Here is a 22,105-nt window from a genome sequence, read left to right as displayed (position 1 = left end):
AGGTAAATGTTTAGTCTAGAATACTTTTCATAGCACTGAATCAAGCAATTTATGTTATTTTTCTTGATTTGTTAGCTGATAAAATAGTTTATTACAGTGCATGCTTTTATCCCTTGGAAAGGTGGTTTATTTTCAGAGTCTAACATTGCTTTTTGTCTCTTTTTCCTGCTTGGCTTTAGAAACTTTGAAGTTGAGTCCATGGATTTCCTCCCCTCCTTTATTGTTTTTTACAAGGTAGATGAAAGAAAAATAAAAGCTTTCTCTTATATTTATCTATTTGCATTGTCCATATGAATCCCTTCAAGTATCTTTAAAGCTCAAAGGCCCCCTGTAACTCGAGACTCATCAGCTAATTATGACATTCACCCTCTTCTGAGCTTTAAACCTCTTCTGGAGTCATCCTCACATTTGGAGTACTACAAAAATAATTCCAATGCAGTTATTTGAAAGTTAATTTTTTTCTTCTTTCTCATGGATATTCACTGGAACATTATTTTTCTCTTTTTCACCCATTTCCCTGAAAAACCTTATAGAAAAAACTATTTTTTAAATCACATTTATAAATTGTTACCAATAGAAAAGTGATGCTTGATCTCTTAAATGGTTCTTGGGATAATAATTTAAGTTGACACTTTAGAGAGTCATTGCCGTTGAACGCAATGAAACAAAGAAAAATGGCTTGTCTTTGAGGATAAGAGAAGGACTGATGTGAGGAATATATTTTATAGTCCCCATATTGTTTTATAATATCCTTCTTCATTTGTCTTGAGTATGAGAAGTTACTAACAGCTGTTTGAAATCATCTAAGTGGTGGTTCTGGCTCTGATGACTGTGGAGCTGTTTGGTATGATGGGTCTAACTGGAATAAAGCTGAGTACAGTGCTTGTGGTTATCCTGGTTGCTTCTGTTGGCATTGGTGTGGAATTCACTGTTCATACTGCTTTGGTATGTAAAACTAGAAAACATTTTCAAAGTATTTAAAAATAAAATGGTAACTTATAATTCCAAATCCTTACCTAAACTCCTAAGTCAGTGGCATAATTTTCAGAAAAGTATCAGTCAAACTTACCACAAAGTTCTTTGTGCCATTTGGATTGTCATGGTAGAGTATATCTGATCTGAAGAAAATGTTCCTAACTGTTGAGTCAGTCTCCTAGAAGATAAGAGGGAACAGATAACAATATTTTAATATTAATAATGCTTTTTTAAGACTGATTTAATAAGATTATGGGTAAATGTGGTATCTGATTGTGTGAGACACAAATATGTAGACAAAGCAGAACTCTTAATATTCATTCTTTTAGGTCACACTCATTCACCTTCTGCAGCCTTGCTGTTGACTCTCAGTGCTATGTAGTTCTTTATGCCCTCTTGTGTGTAGATTCTGTATCTTGTGGTAAAGAAACCTTCAAAGGGAGATATTCAGAATGATATAATTTCATTTAATTTCTCTGGAACACTAAAATTTGAATGTTTTTAATTCTTCATTTAAAAATCACCTTCTTTTCAAAACCCAGCAGCTATTAATAATGAGCTCAAATGTGCAATCTGTAGGGAAAGAGTTTTCAAATGTAATAAAGAAAAGCAGAGAGGAATAAATGCTTGAATGTTTTATATAAACATTTTCAACAATTTCAAAGTTAGCGTGCTCAAATCTAGAGTGCACCTAATCATCCAACTTAGTCAACCTGATATACAGAAGTGCAGAAAAGAGACAGTTTTCTTGCACGAGAGCAGTTTTGGATGTTTGTTATGCAAAACTCCTGCTTTATTTGGCAACCAAGACTGGATGGAATAAAGGGCTATTTTTCTGTGTTTGCATTTGACACTGGAAGCACTGATGTTAAGGATAAGTTTAGACTAAGGCCTGATTTCTTTTTTCTGTCAATTAAGCAATTTTTATACTAAGTTGTGTTGTGGTGTGCTGTAATGTCCCATTTTGGCCTTCCAGGTCACTTTCCCAGGTGTGCCAATACCTCTCTCCCTTCCCCCTTGCCCCCATGCTGAGTGAGTCCTGTCACTCAGACTTAACATTCCAGCAAGGCGTCGTGTGGTTGGTCAAGTTCAAAGGATGCCACTCAGGCCCAGGGGTCATTGGCCTGTCTGGGTGTCATCTTCCCCTGAGACCCCGCCCCTCTCACCTGGTTGGTGGCTCACCTGTACCTCCCCTCCCCCTGTCCCTGAGCTTAAAAAGGTCATCAGACCATGCGGTCGGCATTCTGTTGGAGCAGGTCCTCACGTTCAGACCTCTGTAACCATGGAATAAACCTCTGGACATTAAACCCTCCAGCAGAATCCTCTCCTTTTTCTCTTCACCATCACCTGAAGCTATTCCTCTTGAGGTAAACGGGGTTCTTTACAAGCCTGGACTTGTTCAGTGCCCAGCTGCAACCACCAGCAAGCCGAGGTATCTCTGGGGTGATACACCGCAGTTGCTGCCTTTGGCCCAGCAGCGAGGGTCAGACTGGCCCAGGCACAATCTAACTGGTAATATTGGGAAGTTGGAGGATTCAGACATTTTCTTAGAAATTAGAGAATTTCAGAATTTTAATGTTTATATACTACAAATGAAAAGCTACCTATGTTTTAAAACATTTTCCATTTATTTGTTCTTAGTAGTGTTATATCTCAGAACTCTCAACATTACATAGGGAAAGGTCTCTTCACACACTCAACATAAATCCTTTTTCTGTAAGACTCTTCTAATCCATTTTCCAGAAGAATGTTATTTAAGAATGTCATTGTCTTTATGGATTTGAATCTTACCATATTAAAAGGTAAGAATGTATGAGTCTAGTCAATATAATATCAGCTCAAGAAAAAGACGTTTGGAGCCTACTATATTCTGTGGTATACTGGTATCATAGCAATCAAAAAAAATGAAAGGAGGGGACTGAAAAATGGGGTGAGAAATTGAGAGATTGGATGGAGATTTAATAGAACTTTTAGACTCAGCAGGAGGATGGGTAGACTATTGAGAGGATCTCGTAACAGTGAAAAGGAGCTGATAATTAAAAGGAATCCAAGCACACTGGTGATGGCCAAATATTTGGAACATAATAGGGGAGGGACTTGAACCCAACCCAATACTGAGTGGAACTCAAACCCACTTCAGTATTTACACCAAATCAGCTCAGGGAGTTTTAACACTTACCTTTTGATGCCTCCCATGTAAAGGATTCCAGCTGAAATCACATTCTTGCCAGCAGTTGGATGTTTGAAGATGAGAGGATCCAAAAGTGGTAGCCTAGGGTCTAATTTGGGTCTCCAAACTGTTAATACTTCTCTACCCTAGGTATCTTGTAGCAGTCTCAAGCTTTAAATATGGAAAGGTAGTTTATTTGAGTGGTACAGCAGTAGAAACAGCTCAAACTAGGTGCCTCCAGAGAGGGACCCTGAACAAAGAAATACCTGGGCTGTTATACCCTTACAGTCTAAGTTTCCCAGCCCTCACATGACAGTTTGGTCCAATAATAATATTTAGGTCTGGGGTCTTCTTGTTCTTCATTGGTTCTCTTAATTGTCTCTAGGCAAGCCATTTCTTCTCTTATCTGTGAGGTTCCAGATTCTGCTGAAGGGGTAGTGGCCTTCCTTGCTTCCTTATCTTTCATTGTGAACTGGCTCTGAGACTTCCTTTTACTAAACTAGGTAAAAGTTCAGGGTATCTAGTCTTGCAGCCTAAGGCTTCAGAAAATTTAGCTACTAAGGCTAAGAAAGTTATACTAAAATAATCCTCTAATGATCATTGAGTCCAACTTCCCTGCCATGGGCAGACTTCTTTCACTAGATTAGGTTGCTAAAAGCCCTGTCCGACCTGACCTTGAAAACTTCCCAGGATGGGGCATCCACAACTTCTCAAATCAACCTGTTCCAGTGTCTCATCACCCTCATCATAAAGCATTTCTCTTTATACACAATTCAGATCTACTCTCTTTCAGTTTAAAATGCTTCCCCCTTGTCCTGTCACAACAGACCTTGTTAGAAAGTCTCTCTTAATCTTTCTTATAGGCCCCCTTTATATACTGAAAGGCCACAAGGCCTCCCTGGAGCCTTCTGTTTTCCTGGCTGAACAACCCCAACTCTCTCAGCCTGTCTTTATCAGAAATGCATTCCAACCCTCTGACCATGTTTGTGGCCCTCTTCTGGACCTACTTTAACAGGTCCATGACTTTCCTGTGCTGGGGACCCTAGAGCTGGATGCAGTACTCCAGGTGGGGTCCCAAAAGAACAGAGTAGAGAGGCAGAATAATCACCCTCGACCTGCTGGCCACTCCTCTTTTGATGCAGCCCAGGATATGATTTGGTTTCTGGGCTGCAAGTGCACACTGCCAGTACATATCAAATTTTTCATCCACCAGTATCCCTGAGTCCTTCTCTGCAGGTCTGTTTTCAATCCATTCATCCACCAGGCTGTATCAGTATTGGGGATTGCTCTAACCCAGGTGAAACACCATGCATTAATATTTAGAGGGTTTGTAGTATTTCTTTTCAAGGTTTAACTGAGAACCACTCCAGATCACAAATGGTAGCTAAATGACAGTCCAGAATTGTATGAATATTCACACTCTCTTTCTCTCTTAATGCTGTTTCACACTTTCTTTTCTGCCATGGGGCATTCAAGGAAAAGTATGCACTATAATCACATTTCAGCAGTGTTCTAAAACATAATGCTATCATCATTGCATATAAACTCTTAAAAAATATATTTCTGTCAAAAGACTGATTGACTTCTATGTACACTACAAAAATAAGTTTTCACATAAATTATATGTCATAATTTTATCTTTGTAACTGAAATGACACTGTCTCTCTTTGAGACAAATTAGAAGGAAACGTCCTGAAAGGGTGTCTCCTCTAAAGAAAGGTAGGTTTTGGCAGCCTGTCCCCAACAGGTTCAAAAGGAATTTCTTGTAGGAAAGTGAAAAAATCTGTTTATTTAACAAGCAGAGTGCCCACAGGCACAGGAAAAGAGAAAGAATAATGTTAGATAATAAAGCTTCTCGTTGCAGAGAAAGCTGGTGAATTTTTAGAGTCATGCTCTGCTTCTCCCGAGTTCTGGAGCCAGGATGTGGCGTCCCTGAAGCCTCCCCCTTCTGGGCTGCTGCGTGGGCCTCCCGGTGATGGTCTGGTTTTTTGGACTGGAGCAAAGCTGAACAGTTCCAGAAGAAGCCACAGTCCCAGGAAAACTTCTTGCCTTAGCTAACAAACAAGAAGCTAGCTAAAAAGCAAAGATGTACTCCCTCTGTCCGTACTGACAACACAGCTGAGTAAACCCAGGGGAGGATGTGTGAAAACCACGCAGAAAGAATTCCACCTGCTTCGCCTCTTCCCTCTCTCTGACCTAGCTTAAAGTTATAGGACCCATTCCTGGGCATAAAGCAGATGATAGGGGATACAGTATTGTACAGGCACCCCAAGACAGACAAAAACCTACTTCTAATCAAAATAGACAGGTGATGAGACCCATCTTGAATATTTTTTTCTTTTACCTCCTTATGCTGAAAGGTATGATGAACCTTTAATGTGTTATATACTCTTTCCTATTTAACATTAATGAGCATTCTATGCAAATAAAAATGCATTTAAAAGGAAAAAAACATAGCTGTCATAGTGTTTGCAATAGAAATAAGGTCCCTGCATTTTGTTTGGTATAAACTGTCATGACAAATACTGTAAGAAAGCATTCTTATGATACAAAAATATAAATATCATTCACAATTTAAAAAGTTTTAAAAATCCCCAAAGCAAACCAAAATAAATGTTGTCAGCCACCAAGTTCTCTCTTTGTCAATGTGACTATTGAAGTGTGAAGCAGCAGACAGGTCACCTGCACATGACATGCAGGACAAGGAATCGGGCAGGGGCAGAAAAATGATGGAGAAAGATGAAGAGAGGAAGAATGAGAACTTCTGTTCTAGTATTTTAAGGTTCTCCATCCTTATGGTTTGGTTTCAAACAGAACACAGAGATTGAAGCATTTTTTCAGCCCCTTTGATGCCTCGTGAAGGCTGACTTAGAACAGAGGCTAGACGGAGTTAAAGAATAAACTAGGTATTTTTTAAAAGGCCTCAATGGATACATCTTGGGCAGTACAAGAGCCCAGCCAGGGATACACCCAAGATGAACCAAAATAGACACAAAATGGATGACTGATCACGAGGTCTCTCACTTTTATAAGTTCTGGTCCATTAGCATATTGAAGTTAATTGTCCAATTATAGCTTTAGGTTATGAAGTCCCAACCTTCTTGTTTTTCTCTCTTCAGTCCACGTTGTTTATGCTCTTGGGCCTGAAATTTGGATCAGTTGTCCTTGGTCCCATGCTAGAAAAGGAATTGTTTTGTCTAGCTACTCTGTGAAGAGATCTTACCATCCCTTAATACGAAGCTTAGAACTACACACCAAAGCAGTACAGAATCTGAAAAATATAAAGGCTAAAACCTAAGGCATCACCTTCACTTGCAGCAATTAATCTTTAGACTAAAACATAAAAAAAAAAAAAAAAGATAAATTAGTTTCACAAAGAGATCCCAATTTAACTGTTTCAATTAAAAGTGCCAATGCAGCATGGGAAAACCAATCAAAACAACAGAGGAAAAGTGGCACTCATTAGTCCTGGATCCAACAGAAAGTCATTCATATTTAATAAGTAAAAATAAAAGGGTTATTTTAAATTCTTCCATTTGATTTTTCTCAAATCTTATTAACTTCTTCCCTGCAATTAAAATAAGGTGACAGAGGTTACTGCTTTGAATGTTATGAGACAGCTGAGCTGTGGCTTACCAAGAAAAAAATTAGATTATTTAGCTTCTAATGCCACTCAGTTAACAGTATCAATATCAAAATAAGGCATATGCTCTTTGAATTTCTATAACCACCAGCACCTCTCAATGTTCAGCACATTTTGAAGTGAAAAAATAATGATTATAGTGTTAGCACACACTTGGCACTGTTTATGAAAAATGTCAAAACACTTGCAAACAGTAATTAAGCCTTGCAACTAACTCTCCTGGGAAGTGGATAAGTACAATTATGCCCATTTTACTGACTGAGAAACTGAGGCACAGGGCAGTTGCATGACTTGACCAAAATCATGTGTACCAAGTCATTAATCAAGTGGGAAACTGAACCACACTCCCAAACTCTGACTTCCTGTCTTTTATTTTATCTTGCCCCTTTGATAATGGTAGTCTATGGTACATGTTAGTTAACACCAGTGCAGTTTTCATTAGTGCCTATTAATAGGGAAAGGCAGACTCACACCAGCATCAGTGGGTTCATAAGTCTATTAAGGGTTACCATACAGTAAAAGAGAAACTACAGTACACTGGGAACATACACACACTGACAGACATACTTTGAGATGCACACATCAATACACACAGCAAAACAAAACCTGTACACAGCTAAAACTATTTAATTCTCCAAGACTGACATATTTTACTTCATATCTGCTTATTTAAAAAAAAAATATTGTGCATAGTGTGTTTGAAAATTAACAGTAACATTTCATACTACGACAGTTTGTGATATGCCAATTTAAAATATTTTAAACAAATATGTACCTTTACAGAAAAAATCCTATTACATAAGCAATATTTTCATTGAATTATACAAGTAAATCAAACAATATTTAAGCAGCAGAGACTTAAGCTGAAATTTAGAACTAGATAATGTTGTGGTAAAGAGATGAAAGTACAAGAAGTACAGAGCAAACCCAATATTGTCCTCACTCTATTAAGTGGAGGCAAATGAGTCCAGATTATACTGCTTTACAGTGTTCTTTTGTATATTGTATATGCGTACCTCTTTAAATATTTATGGAAATATTTTACAAAATAATACAATAGGTTGCAGTAACACTGAATTGCTGTCCTGATGCAGCATGTCCTTTCTCACAACTTTGAGTAGTACTTCTCTTTAAGCTGTACCCTTTTCCATCTTTGGCCTCTTCTTTGCTTCAGTTATTACCCTTTACAAATACAGAGAAAAAATATCAAAACATTAACTGAAGTTCAAGAAAATGAAAGAAATCAAGCTATCTCAACACTCATTTTGTGATTCTTGTGGTCACAGTTAGCAGTGAGGCATGATGTTTCTCTTTTTCCAGTCACTGGGGACTTTGCCTGACTGCCATGGCTTTTCAAATATGTGTGGCTTGACAACTACATCAGTTAATTCCCTAAGGACCCTGGGATGCATCTCACCGCGTCCCATGGACTCGTACATGTTCAGGTTCCTCAGGTAGTCTTAAACCTGATCGTCTCCTACGATGGGTAGGACTTCCTTCCCTCAGTCACTGCCTTGAGATTAAGAGACTTGAGAGATGTGGGAAGAGAGATTGCCATTGAAAACAGAAGCAAAAAAGTTGAGACCCTCATCCTCCTCCATGTGGATTGTCACCAGATCTCCTATTTTATCAGGGAAGATACAATTTATTTTCCCTTCCTTTTCTGACTAACATACCTGTAGAAGCCCTTATTATTACCATTCATATCCCTTGCCAGATTTATCTCCAGCTGTGCAGGATTCCTGATCCCATCTCTACACATCTGGGCAGCATCCCTATATTTTTTCTGGGATGTGTGTCCCTGATTCCACTGCTTGTGCATTTCCCTCTTGTGTTTCAGTTTGACCAGGAGGTCTTTACTCAGACATGCCTTACTCCTGCCTTCCTTGCCTGATTTCTTGCACATGGGAATTGATAGTTCTTGTGCTCTCATAAAAAAATGTCTTTAAATAGCTTCCAGCTCTGTTCAGCTCTTTTATCCCTGAGAGCAGTTTCCCAGGGGGTCCCATCCACCAGTCCCTTGAACAACTGAAAAAAATCCAAACATTAATTAAAGTTCAAGAAAAAGAAACAAATCAAGCTAATCCAAAACTTATTTCATTATTCTTGTGGTTACAGTTAGCAGTCAGGCAATGTGGACTCTTCTTCCCTCAGTTATGGACTTCCTGGTAACAAAATCCTGATGCCAATCAAAAAAGATTTAAATGCCTTGATTTCTGAATGCCACAAATTCAGTCAAAACCAATGGAAACGTCAAAGAGAAAAAAGCTGTATCTGATACCGGACACAGTTAAGATTTTCATATTTGTCTGCTTTTCAGCTTGGAAAATCTGAGCCCAAACATTTCCTTATTCTGAGGATACTATCACTTACTATATTCCTAGACTCTGAGTATAAATGAATTCAGGTTTATTTGCTCTTTGAGATGTTTGGAGAGAAGTTTTATAAATCAGAAGGTGGTTGTATCAGGAATCATCGAAAAATTTCCATCAAAATTCTGCACATATATGCATGTAAATCTGCATATGTGTTTGTAAAATATTTCCGCAATCAAAATTAAATGCCTTGCTTAGGTCAAACTAGTGTCCGCCACTGAAAAGCTGTGAAAAGCAGAGCAAGAAAATAGGGACCGAGAGCTAAGTAAGGATTTAACACCTGCTTTTTTCCCCTCAAATGAGGAAGAAAAAAGTAGTTAAAATAATGAAATCAGTTTTCAACCACAAGCCCCAGAAAGCTTTCGGAATAAAAAAGTCAATTTATGCTTCTCCTTTAAAGCATTCCCCATAAAATAAATCAATTATTTTTCAAAGAAAATAAACAAACATCTTTTGTCTTCCCCAAACATCTAAAATCATAGAATCAGAGCAGTTTGGGTAGGAAGGGACCATAAAGGTCACCTAGTTCCACCGCTTCTGCCATGGGCAGGGACACCTTACATTAGACCAGTGTCCTGGTTTAGAGCAAATTTGGGAGAGAATCCCCAAAGGGGTTCCTCTAGGAAAAGCAGATTCAATCAGCCCCTCCCCCCAACCGGTCTGGGAGAAAATATCTCCTTGGAGAAAGGTGGAAAAAAACTGTTTATTAAACAATAAAACCTAAACAATATTAAACAATAAGACTCCTTGCCACTCCAAAAGAGATGAAAAACTGAGAAAACCCCATCCCCGGGTTGCAGCTCAGCTCACTCAGTTTCTTATCAGTCCCTCCGATGCTGGAAATGTTGCAGGCCAGGCCCGGACCAGTGGGCCAGAGATGTGAGCTGCCGGTGATCCCCTAGGTGTTCAGTCCAGAGCAGGTTTCAAGAGGTCCAAAGAAAAGGAAAAAAACCCACAGTCCAGGGAACTTCTTTGCCTCAGCTAGCTAAACTATCTAAAAGCAAATGAGAGCTCTGTCCCACTGTTTGTCTATCCGCAGAGAACAACAGTCCGGGAGGAGGAATGTGGAGGAGTGAGAGCAGTGTCTGGAAAAAAAAAAACAAAACTGTGCACTTCTCTCCCCCCTTCACTCTCTGCAACAAGTCTTAAAGGTGCAAAACTTATAATTCAGCATAACAGAACGAGATGATTGGAGATAAAAGCATCATACAGTCAACTCAGGACAACCAGGTTGCTCGGGACCCTACCCAATATGTCCTTGATCACTTCCGGGGATGGGGCAGCCACAACATCTCTGAGCAACCTGTGCCAGTACCTCACCACGCTCTGAGTAAAGAATTTCTGCCTAATAGCCAATCTAAACCTACTCTCTTTTGGTTTAAAGCCATTCCCCTTTGTCCTGTCACTACATGGGCTTGTAAAAAGTCCCTCTCCATCTTTCTTGTAGGCTCCCTTTAGGTACTTGAAGGTCACAATAAGGTCTGTCCTAGGGTGACGTTATGATGCTTGTATCCCCATTCATGTGTTCTGTTTATGCTGGATATTATGTTCTGTGCCTTTAAGACTGGCTCTGAAGAGTGAAAGTTTTGTTTAGGTTTTCTTATGAGCCTGGCGGGACACAGAGACAGGCAGTACATAGTGCTGCTTTTGCTTTTTTGCTATTTTGCTTTTGCTTTTTGCTTTGCTCTCTCGCTCTTGCTTCTGCTTCGCTTCTGCTTGCTCTTGCTTCTGCTCATTAGCTAGTTTACCTAAACAGTCCAAATTTCTTCCTGGACTGTTTCTCCTTCCTTTTTTTTTTTGACCATCTTGAATCTGCGCTGGACTGGGACCTGGGAACACTGAGAGTTTGCACCTTGTGGTCTGCAGCAGCTGCCCCAGCGCCGGAGGGACTGATAACAGAGCAACCACCCGCGAGGGAGACTTTCTGAATTTGTCATCTTTTTCAGAGTGGTGTCATCCGGTATTGTTCATTTTGTGTGCCGGGGGGTGCTTTGCCTGTTAAATAAAAAGGTTATTTCACTTCTCTCTGAGCAATTCTTCCCGAACCGGTTGGGGGGAGGGGCCATATGGGTTTGCTTTCTGGAGGGGCCCTTCTTTGGAGATTCTCAACCAATTTTGCCCTAAACCAGGACAAAATCTTGGCGCCCAACACGTGGGGTGAGAGAGAGAGTGGAAAAACCCTTTTTTGAGTGCATTTTGGTTGCCATTACTCTGTTTAAAGCAGTTAATAGCCATGCTTTTTGAATTCATAATATCTGTTGGGGTGAAGGCATGCATACATTTCTGGTCCCTAGGGTTTTTTGAGATTTTAATACCTCTATGGTCCCTAGGTTTATTTCCTTATCCAGAAATAGCTCTAGTATTGTCCCTAATACATAGTTTTTATAGCAGAGGGGCAGTGACCAGAATAGCTCTCCTGCTGGGCTTGGTGGCAATGATTTGTAAGAAGTTTATAAACATGCTAGGGTCTGCTCCAGGTATGAATGGTTTGTGGCTATGGTTATGCATCCAGTTTGTTAGAGGAGGAGCACGGGATAAGGCTTTTCAGCCTTTGCTTTCCTTCTTCTCCTATGAATCTGTTACATTGCTATTGGAGAATGTTCAGTTTCCCCTGAATGTTAAAGAAACCATCTTTCTGGTATTCCTTCCGGTAACCCTCCTCTATACAGTCTGCTCTTTCTCTTGAATGAGGGCTGAGATTTCTAGATGGGCTGATGAGACCCTTGACTCAGAAGACCCAGGTGTGGAAAATCCTAAGTGGTGTGGGAAATGGGAGGATATGGGCCAAATCCTGAAGGAATTCTCTGACCCTATAGTCTGGGATTTTCCCCATGAACAAATTCAGAACCCAGCTGAGGTGGGGAAATATTTGAAAGTACCAGGATGAGCCTAAGGAGAGGAAGATCATTGCAGTGAGCTGGGCCTTGGCATATGCTTATTGCACTCTGTTGGAGACTGTAGGGCAGCAGACAGAGGCAGGGGGGCAGGGAGATAAATCAGCAGCTATCCCAGTCACTCAGGCTACAGCCAACACCCCAGGCTCGAAGCCAGCCGCCAAACCAGATAGTGAGCCTAAGCCAGCAGCTAAACCAATGGCTGTTGCTACCAGCACTAGAAGTGAGAAATGCACGGACAAGACTAATCAACCAGTGGATGATGATGATGATGATGATGATGCAGGAGAAGGAACCTCAATGCCTCCTGACATAAAATCAGGAGTCAAAGCAGCAGGTGCAAGATCAGATGCAAATATTGAGTCCTTTTCCCTGAAGGACCTTCATGGCTTACGGAAGGATTACATCCGATGACCTGATGAATCCATAATTAGTTGGTTAGTCCGTCTCTGGGATACTGCAGGTGAGGCTACAATTCTGGATGGCACTGAAGCAAGGCATTTGGGATCCCTGTCACATGATCCTGTCATCGACCAAGGAATGATGAGGAGGGCTAACCCTCACAGCCTCTGGGCATGGGTCTTAGAAAGTGTTGCACAAAGATACCTGTGTGCAGATGATCTTTATATGCAGCAAACATAGTGGAAGACCATAGAGCAAGAGATTCAATGCCTGAGAGAAACGGCAGTGGCAGAGATTATCTTCTCAGATGATGTAACAACTAGGAACCCAGACTTGGTACCATGCACATCTGTGATGTGGCGAAAACTTTTATGACTTGGGCCAAATGAATATGCTTCTGCCTTAGCCATAATGAAGAGGGATGAGAGGGATGAGACTGTGCTGGATATGGCAAGGAAGCTCCGAGCATATGCAGATGCTGTGCATGATCCAACACATGCCAGAATTGCAGCAGTAGAAACATGTCTGCAGAAATTAAAGGATAAGATAGAGGAGAACCACAAGAAGCTCAGAGAGGAGATTAAAGAAGATCTTTTCCCAATCTCGGCAGTACAGATCAGAGGTTCTGGTATCCAAGGCAGACGTTTCCCAGATGACGAGAGAAGGTACACTCCACGAGCTGAGCTGTGGTTCTACCTGCGTGATTGTGGAGAAAACATGAGGAGGTGAGATGGAAAACCTACTGATGTTCAGTCACAACGGGTGTGTGAATTGAAGGAAGAGAGGGCTGAAAGAGGGAGTTTCACCAAAAGGAAAGCAGCTCCAGTTGCCCGTAGCTGAACGGCCAGGTATGATGATGATGACATGTCTGATCCCCTTGAAGGAACCTCCAAGACATATGCCCAGGGAAAGAAGGATAACCAGGCTTAGAGGGGCCCTGCCTCTAGCCAGGTAGAGGCCAGGGAAAATCGTGTTCTCTGGTCTGTGTGGATTTGTTGGCCTGGCACATCGGAACCACAAGAATACAAAGCTTTGGTTGACACTGGTGCACAATGTACATTAATTCCGTAGAGACATGTGGGGACAGAGTCTGTCGCCATTGCCGGTGTAACAGGGGGATCACAGGATTTCACTTTGGTGGAAGCTGATGTGAGCCTGACTGGGAATGAATGGAAGAAACATCCTATCGTGACTGGCCCAGAGGCCCCATGTGTTTTGGGCATAGACTACCTTCAAAGTGGGTATTTCAAAGACCCAAAGGGGCTCAGGTGGGCATTTGGGATAGCAGCTGTAGTGACAGAGGCCATCCAGCAGTTGAACAGCTTGCCTGGACTGTCTGAGAATCCATCTGCAGTAGGATTCCTGACAGGAGAAGAGCAACAGGTGCCAATTGCCACTTCCACAGTGCATCGACGACAGTATAGAACCACTCGAGATGCTGTGATTCCCATCCATAAGATGATCTGAGAGCTGGAGAACCAAGGGGTGGTCAGCAAGATCCACTCACCCTTCAACAGCCCCATTTGGCCTGTGCATAAATCTGAAGGAGAATGGAGATTGACTGTGGACTACCATGCATTGAATGAAGTGACTCCACCACTGAGTGCTGCCATGCCAGACACATTAGAGCTCCAGTACGAGCTTGAGTCCAAGGCAGCGAGGTGGTACGCCACTATAGACATTGCCAATGCATTTTTCTCCATTCCTCTGGCAGCAGAATGCAGGCCTCAGTTTGCTTTCACATGGAGGGGAGTGCAGTACACCTAGAACCGACTGCCCCAGGGGTGGAAGCACAGTTCTACCATCTGCCATGGACCGATCCAGAGTGCACTAGAAAAGGGTGAGGCTCCAGAACATCTGCAATATATTGATGACATCATCGTGTGGGGGAACACAGCTGCACAAGTGTTTGAGAAAGGAAAGAAATTCATCCAAATCCTCCTGGGAGCTGGTTTCGTCATTAAAAAGAGCAAAGTAAAGGGACCAGCTCATGAGATTCAGTTCCTAGGAGTGAAGTGGCAAGATGGACGGTGTCAGATTCCTTCAGATGTTATCAACAAGATCGCAGCAATGTCTCCATGCACCAATAAGAAGGAGACACAAGCTTTCCTAGGTGCCATAGACTTTTGGAGGATGCACATTCCTGAGTATAGTCAGATCGTGAGCCCTCTTTACCTGGTCACCCGCAAGAAGAAGAATTTCCAGGGGGGCCCTGATCAGCAACAAGCCTTTGTTCAGATTAAGCAGGAGATCGCTCATGCAGTAGCCCTTGGCCCGGTCAGGACAGGACCAGATTTGAAGAACATGCTCTACTCTGCAGCTGGGAACAATGGCTTGTCCTGGAGCCTTTGGCAGAAGGTGCCTGGGGAGGCTCAGGGTCGACCACTGGGATTTTGGAGTTGAAGCTACAGAGGGTCTGAAGCCAACTACACTCCAACAGAGAAGGAAATCTTGTCTGCCTATGAAGGAGTCCAAGCCGCTTCAGAGGTGATTGGTACAGAAGCACAACTCCTCCTGGCACCCCGACTACCGGTGCTGGGGAGGATGTTCAAAGGCAAGGTTCCTTCCACTCACCATGCCACCAGTGCTACATGGAGCAAGTGGATTGCTCTTATCATTCAGCGCGCCCGTATAGGTAAACTGAATCACCCTGGGAATTTGGAGGTCATTACAAATTGGCCCGAAGGTGAGAATTTTGGTGTCACAGATGAAGAACAGGAACCAGTGACATGGGCTGAAGAGGCTCCTCCATATAACCAACTGCCACCAGAGGAAGCACGCTACGCTCTTTTCACTGACGGTTCCTGTCGCATTGTAGGGATGAACCGGAAGTGGAAAGCGTCTGTATGGAGCCCCACATGACAGGTTGCACAACTACCAAAGGAGAAGGTGGATCAAGTCAACTTGAGGAACTCAAAGCCATTCAACTGGCCCTGGACATTGCAGAAAGAGAGAAATGGCCAAAGCTCTACCTCTACAATGATTCATGGATGGTAGCCAATGCTCTGTGGGGATGGTTGGAGAGGTGGAAAAAGGCTAACTGGCAGCATAGAGGAAAACCAATTTGGGCTGCTGATGAGTGGAAAGACATTGCTACCAGGGTAGGGAGGCTACCTGTGAAAGTCTGCCATGTAGATGCCCAAGTCCACAAGAGTAGAGCTAATGAGGAGCACCAAAACAATGAGCAGGTAGACCAGGCTGCAAAGACAGGGGTGTCCAAGATAGACCTAGTTTGGGAACACAAGAGAGAGTTATTCCTAGCTTGATGGGCCCATGATGCCTCAGGCCATCAGGGCAAGGATGCCACCTATAAGTGGGCACGAGACCGAGGGGTGGATCTAACCATGGACAGTATTTCACACGTCATCCATGACTGTGAGATGTGTGCTGCCATCAAGCAGGCCAAGCAAGTGAAGCCCCTGGTGGTACAGTGGGCGGTGGTCCAAGTTCAAGTATGGGGAGGCCTGGCAGATTGACTACATCACACTGCCCCAGACATGCCAGGGCAAGCTCTATGTGCTGACCATGGTGGAAGCCACCACTGGATGGTGGAAAATCTACCCTGTATCTCATGCTACTGCCCGGAACACCATCCTGGGCCTTGAAAAGCAGGTCCTTTGGAGGCATGGTACCCCTGAGAGGATTGAGTCAGGCAATGGGACTCATGTCATGAACAGCCTTATCAACACCTGGGCTAGGGAACATGGCATTGAGTGGGTGTACCATATCCCCTACCATGCACCAGCTGCAGGAAAAGTAGAGAGGTACAATGGACTACTAAAATCCCAGCTGAAAGCTTTGGGTGGGGGATCCTTCAAAAATTGGGAGCAGCATTTAGCAAAGGTTACTTGGTTAGTTAACACTCGAGATTCCACCAACCGAGCAGGTCCTTCCCAGTCTGAGTCCCTGAATATAATAGATGGAGATAAAGTCCCAGTGGTACATGTCAGAGGTTTGCTAGGGAAGTCCGTGTGTATCAATTCTGCCTTGAGTACAGACAAACCCATTCTTGGGGTTGTCTTTGCTCAGGGACCAGGTTGCACATGGTGGATAATGCAAAGAGATGGAACAACACGATGTGTACCTCAGGGAGATCTGATTGTGGGGTGAGAATGATATGCAAATACCACTGTTCATTGGATGTTACTGCCATTGTCTGTACATTAAACCATACAGACATGAGAAAGAAGGAAATGTGTAAGTGTCAAAGGTCTGAGCAAGTGGAAGATGGAGAAGGAAATGTGCAAGTGTCGAATATCTGAGCAAGTGATAGATGGAGCTTTGAGTGAGTAAAGTGAAAGGGGGGAATCCTGCAGCTCTGTAGTATAGGGCCTGGATTCAGTGGTCCATTGTGGGGACGTGATGAGGGCATGATGGGTACTGCTTGTAAATTTTGGGGGAACAGATGGAAATTTTGTGTGAATAAATGCATGATGTGTGGTAGTGTGTTGATGCTACGGGGATAAGAGGTGGAATGGTTTTGCCCAGGTTTAGGGCAAAATTGGTAGAGAATTTCCAAAGGAGGGTCCCTCCAGAAAGCAAACCTACACAGCCCCTCCCCCCAACCGGTTCGGGAAAAATTCTTCAGAGAGAAGTGGAAAAAAAAATGTTTATTTAACAGGCAAAGCACCCCCCAGCACACAAAATGAACAATACCGGATGACACCACTCTGAAAAAGATGACAAATGCAGAAAGTCTCTCTCGCGGGTGGTCGCTCTGTTATCAGTCCCACCCGTGCTGGAGCAGCTGCTGCAGGCCACAAGGTGCAAACTCTCGGTGTTCCCACGTCCCAGTCCAGCGCAGGTTCAAGATGGTCAAAAAAAAAAAAGGAAGGAGAAACAGTCCACTAAGCAATTTGGACTGTTTAGGTAAACTAGCTAATGAGCAGAAGCAAGAGCGAGAGAGCAAAGCAAAAAGCAAAAGCAAAATAGCAAAAAATCAAAAGCACCACTATGTACTGCCTGTCTCTGTGTCCTGCCAGGCTGATAAGAAAACTCAAACAAAACTTTCACTCTTCAGAGCCAGGCTTGAAGGCACAGAACATAATATCCAGCATAAACAGAACACATGAATGAGGATATGTTACAGCACTTGCAAGGGTTTTTCAGGGTGAAGAGAGAGGCGAGAATGTTGACCTCATGTTCAGAAGGCTTGATTTATTATTTTATGATATATATTACATTATAACTACACTAAAAAGAAATAGAAGGAAAAGTTCTCAGAAACTAGCTAAGCTAAGAATAGAAAAGGAATGAATAAACAAAGGTCTGTGTCTCAGCTCAGAGTGAGACCCAGCTCTGCCGTGAGTGGTCAGTAAATCCAAACATTTACCCAAGACCAATCAGGCATCCACCTGTTGCATTCCACAGCAGAAGATAACCATTGTTTACATTTTGTTGCTGAGGCCACAGCTTTACAGAAGGGGGAAAAATCCTAAAGAAAGGATTTTTATGAAAAGATGTCTGTGACGTATCACCCTTTTTTATTTAATTAAATTAGAAAGAAAAATGTTTGTAATTTTCTCTACTGGGCACATGCAGAGGAAAGAACAAACACCTGACAGGTTATCTGTTGCCAATCCAAATCTCAATCAAGTGCTGGTGTGGAATTAACAGGGAATTTCTTCACCTGTAGAACATACAATACCAACATATCACTAAAACAATCTTACAGTCTAAGAAAATGCAAAAAACAGTGTAAAGAAAATTCAAGTCCAAGCAGCTGAGCTTCACGAAAAATCCATGGACTGAAGATGTTCCTCTTGGACATATCTGAAAGTCCTTTTTGGTCCTGAAACCGGCTTGCTGCAGAAAAGTCCATCAATAGTTATCAAAAGCCATTGACAGTCATCAAACAATTTCAAACAATTTGAAAAAAGTTCTGGAATGTCCTGTTTTGGCCCTTCAACGCTTCAGAGCTGCTGCCAGCTATTTCAAGTCTTTTTATTTAATTTTTTTTTTTTTTTTTTTTTTTTATCGAAAAGAGCAGCAGAGCAGAGCCAGAGAAAGGCCCTGGGGGGCCCTGGCCCATGGACGGACCAGGAACCCCAGTTCTGGCCCACAAAAGGCAGGTCAGGACCGGTAGGGGAAAGCAAAACCCCCAAAGCCATCAGGAGGCTGGGCGGTGGCCCTGGCCGAGGGACCTGTGCCCAACAGTCCAGGCCCAGCCCACGAGGTAGGCTCTGCATTCCCACAGGCCTGCACTCTGCTGCCAGTACAATCGCAGCATGGGTGGTGAGACGCTTCCTTTCCCCAAAATCACTGAAGCATGCCAGCAGTGAGTGAATAGAAGCAGCCCCAAAAGCCCTCATCTCTGGTCTTGGAATGTTTCTTCCCCACAGCAAGCAAGCCGTGATCTCTTCCTGCTGTTCCCTCTTCCTCTGCAATGCAAATGCAACACGTGTGTCCCCCATCTGCCTCATGATACCACCCCCTCCGGGCTGGGGACCAAAGGCAGAACTTTCGGGACCCACCTGCCCCTCACCGCTGGGGCGCACGAGGGGCGGCAGAGATGGCAACCTCCAAGGGGAAGGAACTGACCAAACACCCCCCAACCCGCCGAGAATGCTGGTCTTGAAAGCCGACAGACGGGCTGCACCCACAGCCAGCTGGTGAGCCACGCCTCCCTGGAAGGAGAGACCGGCGCCCTCTTCCCCTGTCCCAGCTTCCCCCCGCAGGGGCAGCCCCGGGACAACCCGAAAAACTCCGGGGGGAAGCCACGCTGGATACAGGAGCCACCGCAGGCTACCCTGAGGGTCCCACAGGTTCGGCGCCGTCTTCAGCATCATCCCAAACAGGCACTGCCTCGGCTTGAGGCGGCGGGGATGCGCGGGAACACACCGCTGCTGTCTCGCCTGGCTCCGGGAGTGGCAGCAGGCATGGCACGGGGTTGGCAGCGTCTTCTGCCTCTGGCTCTGGAGTCAGCTGCGGAGATGCAGTTGCAGAAGCTGGCAGAGTGCGCACGGGAGGCGGCGGAGATGGCACGGGCAGCAGTGAAACAGTCAGGAGGGGCGGCGGCGGAGGATCACTGTTGCTTAGCAACAGCGGTTAAGCTGCAGGGAGCGGTTTTTCTGAGCTCTCAGGCGCAGGCGGGGAAGCCGGGAGAGGCACGGGCGGGACCGCCCGGGGAGGCGGCTTTGGAGCGGGTCTGGGAGGCGGCCCCGCAGGCCCGGCAAGGGGGGCCTCGGAGACCGGTGCCGTCCCCATCTCTGAGCGGGGCAGGGTCCAAGAGGCTGGCTGTGGAGGGGCCTGCAGGGCTGCCAGGGGCGGCGCACGCGGCGCTGGCTGGGGCGGTGCCACCTACTCCCATCCACCCGGAGAGAGAGAAGGGGGGGGAAAAGACCGCTCCAACTGACCATGCTCTGAAGATGCAGAGAAAAAAACTTCTTCCGCTCGCCACGAAACTTTGCCCCCCCTGGTGTGATTCAGGGGGGCTGGAAAGCAGCAAATCATCCCCCAAAGGGTCTTCTCCTGCTGGAGATGGGGGGAATGGAGCTTGTCCCTTGCAGTTAGAAATCCAGGGAAAAACAGCTGCTCTCCGTTTCAAGATAGAAAAGAGTACACAGAAGAAGACTGGGTAAACGCGGGGGTGTCCCACACCACGGTCCCAAACAAATTGGAAAATGGAATTCATGCACTCCCATACGAAAACATCGAGGGCATATAGCACATTCGTAAAGAACACAAAACACTTTGCCCATCGAAAAAAGTCATAGAAATCTGTCTCCAACAGGCGAATTCCGTCCTCTTCACCCCATTTTTGCAAGAGGGCAATAAGTTTCTCCTCTGAAGGAGAAAAATGAACCTCATCCTCTATGGAGGATGTCCCACATATCAGCAGCCACAAACTACGAAGGGCTGCATCTTCAGGAAGGGAAAAGCCAACAGTACCCTTTGAAAGAGTCCAGCATGCTCTGGCCAGCTCCATGGTGCTGCTAGGCTGTCCAAACATCTTCCTAGAGGCTTTTCAGAAGGTTCTCTTTGTGGTCAGCCTTGCTGTGAACTCTGTCCAAATCAGGATCTTCAGTTCTTCAGCTCCTGGCTAGAATCCACTTCTGTGGTCACTTGTGAAACAACCATCAATGCCACACATTCGGGGTTTACCCAGTGCAGCACTTGCTCCTCTGGGATCTCATCAAATTATTTTGCTCTTCCAACGAGGGGTCACCAGTTGTTACAGGGCTTGCAAGGATTTTTCAGGGTGAAGAGAGAGGCAAGAATGTTGACCTCATCTTCAGAAGGCTGGATTTATTATTTTATTATATACATTACATTATAACTATACTAAAAAGAAATAGAAGGAAAAGTGTCACAGACATCTTTTGTGAAAAATCCTTTCTTTAGGATTTTTCCCCTTTCTGAGAAGCTGTGGCCTCAGCAACAAAATGTAAACAATGGTTATCTGCTGCTGTGGAATGCAACAGGTGCGTCCGTGATTGGTCTTGGGTGAATGTTTGCATTTACTGACCACTCACGGCAGAGCTGTTCTTGCTTTCAGCCTGGACACAGAACTTTGTTGATTCTTTTCCTTTTCTATTCTTAGCTTAGCAAGCTTCTGAGAATTTCTCTCTCTATTCCTATTAGTATAGTTATAATGCTCCACACCTGCCTCTAAAGCCCCTAACCCAGTTCCTGAGTGGCCAAATGACCAGAAGTCCCACCTGGGGGAAGGGCCCAGGAAGGTCAAGGGGTATTTAAGGCTGAATACAAGGGAAGCATATGTCTTGACCCTATTTCCTCTTGGAATTTCTATCTGAACACCACTGTAATCTGGGAGTTTATATCTATATGTGTGATTTCTATATCCTTTCTATCTTCTTCTCTTTCTTTTTCTTCTAATTCCCTCTTTTTGGAATTTTTGAGTAACTTAAAATCAAACAGGCTTAGAGTTTGCTAAGTTAAATTGGCCAAGTGAATGCTTTAAGAAGTGTTTCATGTTGATTGAATGCTGCTCTAAATCTTGCCAAAACATCTTTGATATTTTTAAGTTGCCAGGAAAGTTCTTTTTGCTGTTTTGACCTCTTGAAAATATCTTGTCAGTATTTCTCCCACGTGTCTAACTGGGAGTACATGAACAACTGTAAGCCCTTTTAAGTGTCCTGTCAAGTGAGGTTGTTTGGGGCCTTACAAGTCCTTACTCAAAAGCTAGCTCCACACTGCTGCTCTCTGGCTTATTACTCAACTGAACTATATCCTGTATAAGCAGGGAATAATTCCCATGCCAACATGACAGCAATAACAGCAATTATCATGAAGAAGACCAAACCATTGGTTCTGGGTCACCCAACCACTGTGTCCCCTACATGAAATAGAACTGATTCTTAAAACACATGCTACACAAACATCATCCCCACAAAAAGCACATAGTTATGAACTAAAAATTTTTAAACCTGACAATATTACTTTGAAAAGATAAATTGTTTTGAATTTCGGCAACTTTATTCCCTCTTCCCTCCGATGGTGAGTTGCATCATGATTATGCTGAGGTAGTGTTTCACTCCATCCAACTATGAGAAGATCTGTGAGATCACCCTCTAGAGAACTTGGATCTAACCCTGTTGTAGAAGTCCATCCAAAAATCCTTCATTTTTTGCCTCACAATTGTCATGAGAAAAGACTACCGAAGGGTTAAAACTGCTGAGCCAGT

The 22,105-nt window shown here is 43.7% G+C and overlaps 1 pseudogene; it reads left to right on the top strand.

Moving 5' to 3' along the window:
- Positions 1-22,105, top strand: part of LOC134431414 (protein patched homolog 1-like) — a 233,875-nt pseudogene that overhangs the window by 189,729 nt on the left and 22,041 nt on the right.

This window comes from Melospiza melodia, chromosome W (assembly GCF_035770615.1).
Source record: "Melospiza melodia melodia isolate bMelMel2 chromosome W, bMelMel2.pri, whole genome shotgun sequence".
Classification (NCBI taxonomy): Eukaryota; Metazoa; Chordata; class Aves; order Passeriformes; family Passerellidae; genus Melospiza; species Melospiza melodia.
Note: the sequence above shows the minus strand (reverse complement) of the source record. Positions and strands in the feature narration are given on the sequence as shown.